Consider the following 12,665-nt stretch of genomic DNA (forward strand, 5'->3'; position numbering starts at 1 on the left):
TCTTTTAAATTTTTTATTTATTAATTAGAGAGCGAGAGATTCATTTGTTGTTCTGCTTATTTATGGATTCATAGTTGCTTCCTGAATGTGCCCTGACCGGGAATCCAACCTGCAACCTTGGTGATGTGTGGAGCGTCTTTATGGGCCATGGTAAACATTGAAAAATTCACATCTGACAGAGTTAAGGCTGATTTTCTTAATTTGGGGCAATTGTCACCATCTACTAGACCTTGTATTTTCCGCTGAATTAAAGTACTTATCTTTTTCCCCTAAGTATATTTTCAATGGGCAAATAATGTTTGAAATGAAAATGAACATATCAATTAGCTGATATATCAATCAATATCAATCAATTGCAAGTAGATCCTGATAGGAAATGTACATAAATCAATATCAAATTTCACAATGTTTCAATATATTATAATAATTTGGGAAAACATATCGCTTCATTTTCAGTTACTATCATAATTATATTGGTATTTCAACTAAAATAGATCCCACTAACCCAGCCTACATATATTATTCTCACTCAAAGGAGGCAACATACTGCCTCTCAGATCATCTCCCTTAAGCAGACTGTGATTGTTTCATGAATTAAAAAAAGTAATTATCATGTTTGTCAAAATAAAAACTAACTGTAACTAATAAAATCTGAAACAATATTCAAAAGTGTGCATTATCTAAGATTTTATCACTGGGAAGTGGTGGCTTTGTGGGTAGTGATTTTAAACTCAACTTAGTAGATATCACTCAAACATAGCTAATATATTAAATGTGTTATAAATTTCTCAATTAAAGTGAATTAATTTCTTGTTCCCTGTATTTTTTCATTGAGAATGAGCTGTGATATGTTGTAACTATCTAATTGGAGAGTATCTCGACAAACAGGAGAGACAAATAAGTTAGAGATTAGTTTTATGCTGTTTACTAAACAGATGTTTTATTTTTAAAAATTTCATACCAAGCTAAAGAATAACTGAATAACATAGATATATACATCCTCTTCCTTTGCACATCCATGAGTTTTAACAAGAAAACTAACTTGCGTGAGAGCTGTAAACTTTTATATACAGGTGCGCATGTCGTAGGTGCATTTCTATTGATAAATTAATATTTGTAGTTAATAGGAAGTTAACAGGAAGAAGGACCCTGCCAGCCGCTGTTATGGTCTCTCCTGGTCTAGCTTTAAACTTGACCTCTCCCTCTACTGATCGTTGGTCATTTGTCTGCTCATGCTGTATTAGTGCCCCCACATTGCGTGGTAAGTAGAAAGTGACCCGTGAACTGAAAAGATAAGCTGTGCTCAGATCCTGCTGCAAGCAGTAGGATTCTTGTCGCATGTCCCCCACAGTGCAGCAGAGGACAACGGGAACAGGTCCGCATTACCAGCGCTCCCGTGGAAGCTCCACGCACATCATGTCTGTAAATGCAGTGAAGGTCAGTTAGAATTTCAGTGGAAGAGATTTCAGAGGTCCCCGGCAGTGCACTGTGCGCGCACGCCCTGGGGGAGCGCCCGCCAGACGAGAGCCGGGATGCACTGGCCTCCCTCCCGGGTGACCTTGGACTCTGTCCCGCTCTGATGTACCGGGGGCAGAACCCTGGGCCAAGGAGACCTGCTCGCTTCCCTGAAATGAGATTTGGGCAGTGGGGAACAGAAACTTAGCTGTTGATGATGAATGAGAGAAGTAGGTGATCGGGCTGCTGAGGGTGACTTCTGGGGGGCTGTCTTCAGAGAGAATCGGGGGAACGAGGCAGAGTAGCAGTGCCCTCGGCCCACGGGGGTCAGGGCAACGGGGACAGAGACTCCGAGTTTCGAATTTCCACCTTACTTTCTGCTCTGCACTGTGGAGAGACCTTCATCCACTTAGGAACAATCTCTCCTCTGCGGTGTTCGCGTGTGGTTGTTTGTTTTGTTTTGTTTTCTAACCCAAGCAAAGCAAATTAGAAACACTTAGGAAAACGCAGTGTAAGCAGATTCTTCAGTAAATTGTACTAGAAAACGGTGCGGCTCAAGGTAAGACCTGCAGACTGTGAACACAGAGCCGCGCTGCGTTCTGCTGAGGCAGGTTTATTTGGGGGCGCCGCTGCAGACAATGACCTGGAAATCTCGGCCCATTTGTAATTAGAGCAAAGCCACCTTGAGTTTGGCAATGAAACGGGTAACGGCTTTCTGGGGAAGATACCCCTGAAGTGCGCTGCGTTTGGGGGCAAAGCCACTTCTTCCAAACAGGCGTAAACGTGAGTCTCCTCCCCGTTCACCCCCAACCTCAGGAACCAGCCTGCACGCCTGCAAAACCGGGGATCCACCTACCCTAGTCCTGTTACTGCCCTTTGAGCCCTGAAGACCCAAATGAAATCAGAAATGTTATTTTTAAAATGTTATTCGCACTCACAAGAACTGTAAACACTTAACCCTGTAGAAAGCTACCATCATGATTTTATGTCTAATATAAAACACCATGTATTTGATTTAAGGAAAATGATCCTATTTTGGTTTTACTTCTGAACAGTGTTCACCGTTGCAAGCGTCCATCCCTGGCACGGCGTTTGGGGAGCGCCACCCCCAGCGCTGGACACTGAGCCCACGGCAGATCACTGACAGGACACCCCCAGCCCAGCTCAGGCGCAGCCCCTCGTGGACCTCAGGGGCATATCACCTCGGTCGTAACCACACGTCTGCAGAACTTGCTTTAAGGCAGTGTTTCCTGATTTGATTACCCCCAGATTTTACACGGCTGTGCACACGTGTCTGGGAAATGATTGCATGCATTTTGTCATCTCTCTTTTAGGAGTATTAGGTGTCTTTCAAACATTTGAAACTTCTCACTGAAAAATGACTTGAAGGCATGGCCCGGGGCGATGCTCTGTGCAGACAACTCTCCTGCCGAAATTCACGCTGAAAGCCAGCACCGCTCTGCGGAGCTCTGAGTTCTCCTCTCCTCGCCCTTCCCGCGGCCTCCGCCTCGCTGTGAGGCTTCATCAGGGGAAGTGGGCAACTGTATGACACTTGGCTCAGCGTTTGGGAAGCTTCAAGGAAGGGGAAAGGCACCTTCACAGGCTCAAAGTCACACGCTCAGTTAGTACAGAACGTGGATATTTTTAAAGCAAGCACTCGCTAGAGAGGTCCCTGCAAGAAATGTGACAAATGTGGACTTTACCAAGACCGATGGGCAGAATTATCGTGGAGGAATTCTAGACAGAAAAATGCACTCACAGACATTCATTTTTAGGATGATTCCCCTGGATAGTCTGGAAATCAAATTATTAAATTATGAACCCTAGATTATATTAACTATTGTATAAATCATTATATCAACATTGTAACACTAATACAGAAGAACTTAATTTCAATGATGCTTTCCTTTGTCATATTAATCAAATCTACTCATATTTCGGTTATTTTCCTAAGTCAGTTTTCCTTGCTTTTCTTTTGTTTGTTTGTTTCTTTCTTTCTTCCAATTATTTAAAAGAAACTTCCAGGTAAGGATCAGAAGAGGTGAGTACAGGGTCTCAAAGGAGCCAATTCAAACTCAAATTACCACATTTCCAGGCCTCGGGGTCCCTAAGGATCGGGGCAAAATCTTATGGAAAAGATGATCGGTCTTGCCGTCTTTTCTGGAGGTTCCTGGAGTATGTGCATTTATTTCACCAAAGACCAAGCAGCTCCTGACTTTACGGCACTGAGGGAAAGATGAGTTCGTACATGCAAGTGACAGACGCTTTTCCCTTCTGTCTCACAGACTGAAGAACAGCTCCCACCCAACCTCTCTCCATATGTGCTATGAATCAAACGGGGCCCTCTCCCCTGAAACGTGTGTTGTAGGTAAAAACCCAAGTGAGCATATAGGTATAAGACATGTGAGGAGGTAATAAATTTCCCTTGGTAGAAACTCTTTGTAGAGAGAAAATAGAAGGAGGGTAAAGGAAGAGCCTGTGATGTTTCTGGAGAACGGCTCGTTGAAGCTTTAATAAGGTCATCGGGGCAGAAATGAGCGGGAGAGAGGGAGGGAGCTATGCTCAGATCAGCGACGAAGGGCCTAGAAGCAAAAAGGTAAAAGAAAGGGAAATACCCCAGGAAAGGCTCTGTATCAAGTATTTCCTCTGAACTTTTAAGAAATCCTAATTAGCCAGATCTGGAAAAGACCCCAGAATGGCCCCTCACCTGAGCCCTAACGGCAGTGGAAATGGTGGGGGAATAATAGTGTTTCGTTTAAAGTGGAAAAAGCTATTATCTCAGTCATTTTTATTACTTTTTGGATATTGTAAGCAATAAAAAAGTTGAAAAGTGGAAGTTTGACTACCTTCTGTTGCTTGTATTTTAATGCTATTTTTACTGAGATAATTTTTTAAATGTATCATTTGTCCTTAAATATAAACAATGAAAATGTTCTTCATGCACAAGTGCAAATGTCAGTCTTTTTATTTTTTATTTTTCTCTGATATGCCATATGTATTAGTTTACTAGAGTCGTCAGAACGTAGTACCATGGACTAGGTGGTTTAAACAATAGAAATTAACTTCCTCACGGTTCTGGAAGCTCGAAGTTCAAGATCAAGGTGTAACCAGGGTTGGTTCCTTCCAAGACCTCTCCCCTTCGCTTGGAGATGGCCATCTGTTCTCATATTTGTGCATACACATGTATGTATGCATGTGTGTATACACACCTGTGAACTCTAATAAACAATACAAAGGGCTAAGGAAAAATGTTCCTACTTCAGGAAAAGATGCTAAGTATTGTTGTGTTACCAGGTGTGTGTGTGCATTCTGAGGTCTCTCTCTTTCCCTGAAGTGTAGAGGAGGCAGCCTTTTGTACCGTGAAAATAATTGCCTTCCATCCTTCCAAGCAGAACACAAACACAGCTCTGGTCACTGTCCTCTGTTTCTATGTTTCTCTCCTTTATCTAGAAAACATATTCTCTTCCTAACTCCCTCAAAGAAATCAGAAGGGACATCCTCATTGCAGGCAGAAGAGATGAGAACAGGACTGGTCAAGGTCGAGGTCAAGAGGGTCACCGGTCTTAGAGACTCTTCCGGTAGCGGCATGTCCCTCTGTGTCACTGTCACCACTACCTTTCTTTGAACATAACTTTGCTGACTCCTGTAACTCAGTTTTGTCTATGTGATGTTTTGTGAAGGTCAAATGATAGACTTTAAAGTGATGTTATCGGCAAAAAGCATAGGAAGATTTTGAATTATTTGACCTTCTCAAACTCAGCTGTTCTGTCAAAATATTTATAGAATTCTTTAGAAGTAACTAATACCTTTCCACTAAACTAGGAAACAATTCTTTTAGGAAAGTTGAAGAATGATGAATCACAGTCGCTCGCAGGACAAGCCGTGGAGACCAGACCTCGAGGACAAAGATAGAACCAGGGCTCTTCTGCCTCTGGGCTTGCCCTGTGCTGTCTAATAACGGAGGGAAAGTTGGTGACAATCAGCGACAGGAAGTCCCCAAGTCCCCATTATCTTTCTACTCCATGTTTCCTCAACGCCAAACCATGGAGCTATTTGAACCCCAGAGTGACAGAGCTTCAGAAACTTGGGCTGCCTGTGAAAAGCGCGGGGTGACCAAGTTCGTGCTGCGCATTTTCAAGGGAAGAACATCTGAATGCTTCATGCCATTAAAAATCGACTGCTTTGTCACCTTCTGCTTTGGGTGTAATTTGATGAGACCACGTGCAATTTGAGTTCATTGTCCCAGGGGGTAGCAGTGGTTTTCTCATGTCCTTTTATCACAAAGAAGTCCTGTGTTTGAGGCAGACGGGGAGAGGCAGCAGCGGCGGCGAGGGCTCTGCTGACCACGTGCAGCCGGTTCTCTGCCCCCCCCAATGCCCTGCCCCCCCAATGCCCTGCCCACCTCCAATCACGTTTCTCTCCAGCGACAGGAAGGCATTATTCAGTGACCAGAGGTTAACAGGGCTGTCTGACAACATTTCAATAGACAAGACTCGTCCTCAAAGTGTCTTCCGTACATAATAAATTTCAGGTGGTCATTATTATCACAAGAGCCAAGGATGCTGCAGATTTAGAAGGACGCGACATAAAATATTCACAAGCCACCGTGGACTGTTACAATGTCCGCACGGGCTCAGCCACGGAGGGGCTGCGTTCTCGGAGATGGGGCTGCTTTCTGAGGCTCCGTAGGCGATATTTCCAAGCCGAGTCCTCCCCCCTCACACGGGGAGGATCGGGCTGGGTGATTAATGGCTTTGTTTGGGTTCTTGCAGACCTGCTCCGAGTCAGAAAAACAGATGAGATGACCTCAGGAAATCTCTTCAGGTCCTTGTGTCCTAGGAAACCAAATATATTGCAAGTCTATTGCAGCCAAATCTATAGCAAAAAAGAAAAAAATTAGCCTTGTAAATACTCACATTGCTGTCATGTTGTGTGGAACTAGGAAAAGCTAAATTATTAGCTAATCTAATTTTCTCTTGGCTTGAGACCTTCTTACTTGGCTTGCTTCAGATTCATGCAGACCACAGTGCGCACTGGCCGTATTCGCCTTCTCACTCAGCTGCTGCGCACCACCGTCCCTTGTGTCCCCGGAGAGCGGAGAGCTGCTGCCACGAACCTGGCGCTGCCCGCACGGCCACACAGAGCAGGTGCTGACCCAGTTCTGCGCCGGGGGCGGCGGTGGAGACACAGCGCCTCGCGTTAGGGACGTTGCTGAGACAGCACCACTGCGCGGCCTATATTGATGCACCTTAAAGAAACACGTGTTTTCTTATGTGACCATAGGAAGGGGGTTATGCACTCGTCTTTAATAGCATCTGTCTGCTTCTCGAGAGGAAGGGAGCGGATCTAGAACTCTCAACGCCTGTCTGGAACGCAGTCTTCCCATCCCGTCCAGTCTCATCCCTCTGCCCGAGTGCTGGGCTCATCGCTTCTATTCCTCTTCACAGCAGCGTTTTCCCACGAAGATAAAAAAGAACACGGGGAACAATTTGCCTCGTAACCTGGGAACGAATGGAGAATTAAACAATGTGCCTCTCTCTTATTTCGCGCGCTCTCTCTTTCACTGAGTAAGCTCAAATGTTAAAGGGATTCCTGACCTAGAGCCTGCAAAATGGGCGACAGTCGGCTTCCAGTACTTGTGACTACCAAAGGTATGGAATAAAAACATATTTCAAGAGGTCAATGAGTAACGGCAATGGTAAAATTGAAAACCCTCTCTGCAGCCCGAAGCCTGATCTCTGCCGCAGCGGGTGCCCACAGCTCCGTGCGGTGTTGGGGGACCCGGTGAGAGACCAGTTGGAAGGAGCCTGGCGAAGCGTCCTGCCGGCCACCCCACTCCCACGCGCCCTCCCTGGAAGAAGAGACGGGAGCACCTAACTCCCCGTTGGGTTCCTGGGAAGTCCAGCTGCAGACACACAGTGCCAGCTGTCTCCTGCCTAGCGCTCCTCCAAAGACCTTCCAGTCCTAGGCATCCTCGCTCAGACCCCCGCCCCCCGCGTCCTCGCCGCCACGCGCAGGGCGGCTCGCCGGTCTGAGAGGCGGCAGCGCACAGCGGGGCCCGGTTCGCTCCAGCCTGGCCGCTAAAGACCCGAGTGCCTTTCCAGACATGCATTGGCCCTTCGGAGCTCATTTTGTGTGAAGTTCTTTTCTCATTTTTTTGCACTGGGCTTTTTGCAATCTCATTAATTCGCAAAGTTCTCTTTAGTACACCCCATAGAGTTGCCAATCTCCAATGTATTTTTTCCACAACTTATGGGCTCCCAATTTTAGTGTATAAACAGCAACGGCACGTTATGGTTTTCCTTGCGTTGGTTCTTTTGTGTTTCCTCTTCGAAATCATTCTCTTCCTCACGGCCATAAAGATAATCCCTTCATTGTCTTCTCCAGGACTCACGTGTACTTGACTTTCGCATTCAGTCTACCTGGCACTGATAACCTGTTAATCCGGTGACATGCAGGTCCAATTTTTCCCTTTTGTGCAGAGTGCAACTTCTTAGCATTAATCATCAAAAATATATGTCCCTCCCCACTCTCTGGTGGTGGCGGGTGAGTCTGTCTCCAGGCTCGCCTCTCTGTTTCTTTCGTCATGTGCTCAGCGCCTGCAATAATGCCACATGTTCTGTCTGTAAGCCTTCATATGTGTTAGCACATGTTCCCTCTCACGCGCTTCTTACCAGTAGCACTCTGACCATGGTTGAACCACTGCATTTCCACATACATCTTAGAATCAGTTAGTAAATAAAAACAAGTCATTACTTTTACTTAAAAATAAAATGTATAGCTAGCTATGTGCTAGGGACATTCACCATCCTAATGCTAGTGATTATTAATTACTATTCATGTAGTTGTCTTGGCTATTTTTGTGTATGCCATCATATAACGTGGGGTTAGTAAGAGTTCCTGTTTCTTCTTTTCTGTTTCTGGCTTTTTCTTTCCTCGCTGAGATTTTGAGTCGATTATTATAACACTGCTTTTGTTTTGTCTTGTTCTGTTTTGTTGGCTTCTAGAAGACATGATGTGTACACCGCATCTATTCAGGCTTTGGGGCTTACAAAGAGCATTTGGCTGAGTAACTGATTCTGACCCATGAGCTAAGCCGTGCATGATATTGTAAAAGGGGGGAAGTTGGGCTGCTGTTCTGGCCACTGTTCATGGTGTGTGTGTGTGTGAGAGAGAGAGAGAGAGAGCGCAAGCCACTGGCCCAGCAAAGAAGGACTGACGTTCCTCTGTTGGGTCAGGATCCTAGCTGACCCTGCCAAAACCTTCAATCAGAGAAGCGTGTCACAGACCTCTAGTGTGTGGAACCAAGCCAGGCTAAGAATCATTCTTGTGAAAAACAGTCTTGGCTCCCTATACATGTGCAGCTGGGCTCCTCACCAAGTCAAAATGGTGTAAACGAGCAAGGCCCGACGCACTGGTGCTCAAGGCATCGGACAGCAGGCGGGGAAGGACAGTGACGGATAAATGGGAGAAAAGTAAACCCTGTTATTTCCCTGCTTGTGGCCTGAAGACACGTCCAGGCTGAGGCTCAGGGCTCAGGCGTGAGAAACCCAAGCAGAGCCGGAAAGGCCAACCTCATTGAGGAGAGAGAGCGAGGAGGCCAGGCAGGATACGGTGACCAAAGCGAACTGGCAGGAGAGAATACCGGACAGAAGACTGCTGCGCAGAGGGAAGCCCAGATATCTTCAGGCAGTCCCTCCAAGAATTCAGTCACATAGTGATCTGTGCGTGCAAGAGAGGAAACTACCTACGGATGCGGGAAGAGCTATGGAGACCATTGCAGGAAAGCAACCTCTGGGCCTCACAAAGTACCTGAAATACTGCCTGCTATCACCGACCAGGATGGAAAAACTCATAATTTATGGGGCATGAGTATTCGAAAGGTCTGGCTTCAGTAGTGAAAAGGAACTCAGCCTGCCCTAAATAAATGCTCTTCTGTTCCTGCCTACTACAATATTATAACCAGATTAGAAAGAAGAAAACCATTTTCAAGATTTAATGACGAAGCTCAAGAGTATTTGTAGGAATAAAATATTATCCATCACCCAAGAAAGTAAAATTCACAGTGTCTGGTGTCTAATCAAGCTTACCAGGCATGCAGAGACACATAAAAACATGATCTATTGTGGGGAGGACAAAGCAACCCTTAATCACTAGGGAATAGCGAATTAAAGCCACAATTAACTGCCATTAGGCCTATTAAAATGTCAAAAATTAAAATAAGTCACCATGCCAAATGTTGGCAAGGATGTAGTGCAATCCTTTCTAGTGTAGATAAAACTTACGCACTATTGGCCAGAGTGTAAACTGCAGCAAACACTTTGAAAAACAGTTCGTCAAATGTAAACAGACACCTACTATATGCATGAATCAGCCATGAATCCCAGAATAATTATGTTGAGTTAAATTAATATACTGAGTGAAAAAAAAGTCAGACAAAAGGGAGCGTATCGTACGATTTCACGTCTCTGAATATTCTAGAAAAGGCAAACCCTCTACAGTAACAGGAAGTAGATCTGTGTCTCTCTGGGGTTGGAGGGGGGTCCTGCAGGGACAGGAGGGACAGATTATAAAGGACACATGGCCGCTGTGAAGAATGGGGGATGTGTTCTTCATCTTGATGGTGGTGACAGTTTCATGGTATATGCAGAGAGCAGAACCTCTCTGTAGAAAGTGTGCTGTGCTCGTTCTGCTCCAGCAAAGCTACTTGGCTAAAATCTTCAAACTTCAGGGCCTTAAGACAACAGTGCGTGCATTGCCCAACCCGCAGATCTGTCACTGGTCCACCAGGAGAGAAGCAGAGTGATTCCAGTGCGTGTGTCGGTGGCATGAAAACACGCACAGCGCTTGTGCTGAGATCTGAGGACAGGCCAGGCGGGCCACGGAGCGCTCGGCGAGTCCCAACAAGGGAGGCCCCCCTATAAACTCCTGATGTCCAATAGTATGTGTTACATTCAGGTTGAAATGAATATAGTTTAGTACCTCAGATAAACTTTTGTTTTGATTGGCAGGAGACTGAAGAATCAAACTTGGAGACAGTCCACATTTACTGTGCACAGCCATTGGTTTGCTCTTTCTGCTTCCCTGTTTTATGGAGACGAAACTTCTCAGTCACCAAGTTTGAAATTTGCAATTTCACCCCCTTACTCTTTTACCCCCTTTCCAACGAGCTGAAAATCTTGTTAATTGTTTCCCGTGGTCCCTTTCCTTCACTACCTTTATGTTCCTTAGTTCCAAAAATAATCACTTCGGTGTAGGGGTTGTGCTGTATGAAAGGAAACTTGGACTGAAAAATGTGTACAGTATACGCTCTTCATTTGCATTGGACTCAAAACCCCATGTGCTCTTGGTCTTAGAACTGTGGGTCTGGTTCTCACTAATTGTTTTTATTCTTTGATCTGTTTTTCTGGATTATTTGTGCAAAACTCCATATGGCTTTACGGACATCCTGTGCACAGTTTCTAATAACCAAAAAACCCCAGACAATCCACGTATAAAATGGGCAGAGGAACTGAACAGATAGTTTTCCAAAGAAGATATATAAACAGCCAATAGGCACATGAAAAGCTGCTCAATGTCACTCATCATATTGAAAATCAAAGCCATAAAGAGACACCATTGCACACCCGTTAGAATGACCATCACCAAGAAGACAAGAGAGAACGTGGTGATGAGAATGTGGAGAAAGGGAACCCTTATTTATTGAATTTATGCAGCCACTATGGGACACAGTGCTCGGTTACCTTACTTTGACTGTAGATAGCCAAGAACCCAGGAGTCCGTGACAAAGAGAATTGTAACATCAATGAATGTTTCCATGTATTTAAGGTGTACATCATCCCCAGAACATATGCTTGATAGCTCAGTTTCGGCTAAGTTTTAAAAAGACAAAGATCCTCCTGAATTGATTTTGTTTCTTATATAAATAGATGATAGATATGTAGATAGATGAATGGAAGGAGAGATAGATAATCCCTTATAAATATCTGAAATCTGTATTTTGAAAGACATACTATCTGTTTTGCCTTAATTATGACTCAGATCACAATCCAAAAACATTTCACAGTTATTTTTTAGTAAATTTACAGATAATTTGTATATGTGTCTTTCAAAAATGATACGGATTTATTAGAGAAAACTGTGACCAGCAAATTGAGAATATGTTTCATTGAGGAAAATGGTATAACATGCTGAGCTCTCGGCTTCCTTCTTTTTCCCTCTCAGCCCCATGCTCTGTAAGTGACAGCAAGTATGTAACTGCCCGAGACCAGCTACTCGAGTGTGATCGGGATAATTATGTCAGAGAGAACACACGCAGTTGAGATGGGACCTTAATGGCCCTGAAGAGTTAATGAGCCCGTTATTCTCCACGAACCAGATTCATTTTAAAGACACCCCTTCACAGATGAGGTGTGTGGCTAATTATATCTGCACGTTTGCCTTCCTGCTTAGCCGTGCAAGTTAAGTGACATTATGGACCACGAGTGACCCACCATCTTGCCATATAATTTTCTGAAAATCTTCCATCTTTTCACGACTTTATGGCACTGGTGTCTTATTGTGGAATGACAGATAAGACAGCTTTATGTAAAATTGTTTCTCTCCATTAGGGACCCTTGGAGTAGTGTTTTAAAATTGCTTTGTAAATGAAGGTGTAGGAGATACCCCTTTTACTGAAATAAATTTTGAAATTAAGTTAAGTAGCATCACTGCCTTACTTTTTACATGAAATGTCCTTTAGGAGCTTTGTACAGTCAGGGAGGGTTTGGGGGATCGCTGTGAAAGAGAAATCCATTGAGAATAGGATAATTCATAGCTTCTTCCCCAAAATATAATGTAGGTTTGAGGTATCTTTAAGACACTCATGCTGAAGATGAGGAAACTCTTCTTAAAGTGGTAGCTTTCTTACAAATTCTTTGGTTGAATAGGTTACATTAATCATTAAATAACTTAATGTTTAACATGATATGGAAAAAGTAAAACTTTTTATATTTGGGAAAAATCCCAACATTTCTTATGTACACCTGTGTGTGTCCACTTGTGCATGTGTGTTTACAGTTGCACATACCTGGGCCAGCTGCTAGGACCCTTTCTATTTGAAAAGACAACTCAGATTCTTCAAAGTACATAAGGGAATGTATTGCGTTAATTAAATGAAGAAAACCAGGGGGTGCTTTGTATTAGGTATGGTTTGATCGTGAAGCACAAAC

Source organism: Furipterus horrens, unplaced genomic scaffold (genome assembly GCF_987537825.1).
Source record: "Furipterus horrens unplaced genomic scaffold, mFurHor1.1.pri manual_scaffold_15, whole genome shotgun sequence".
Classification (NCBI taxonomy): Eukaryota; Metazoa; Chordata; class Mammalia; order Chiroptera; family Furipteridae; genus Furipterus; species Furipterus horrens.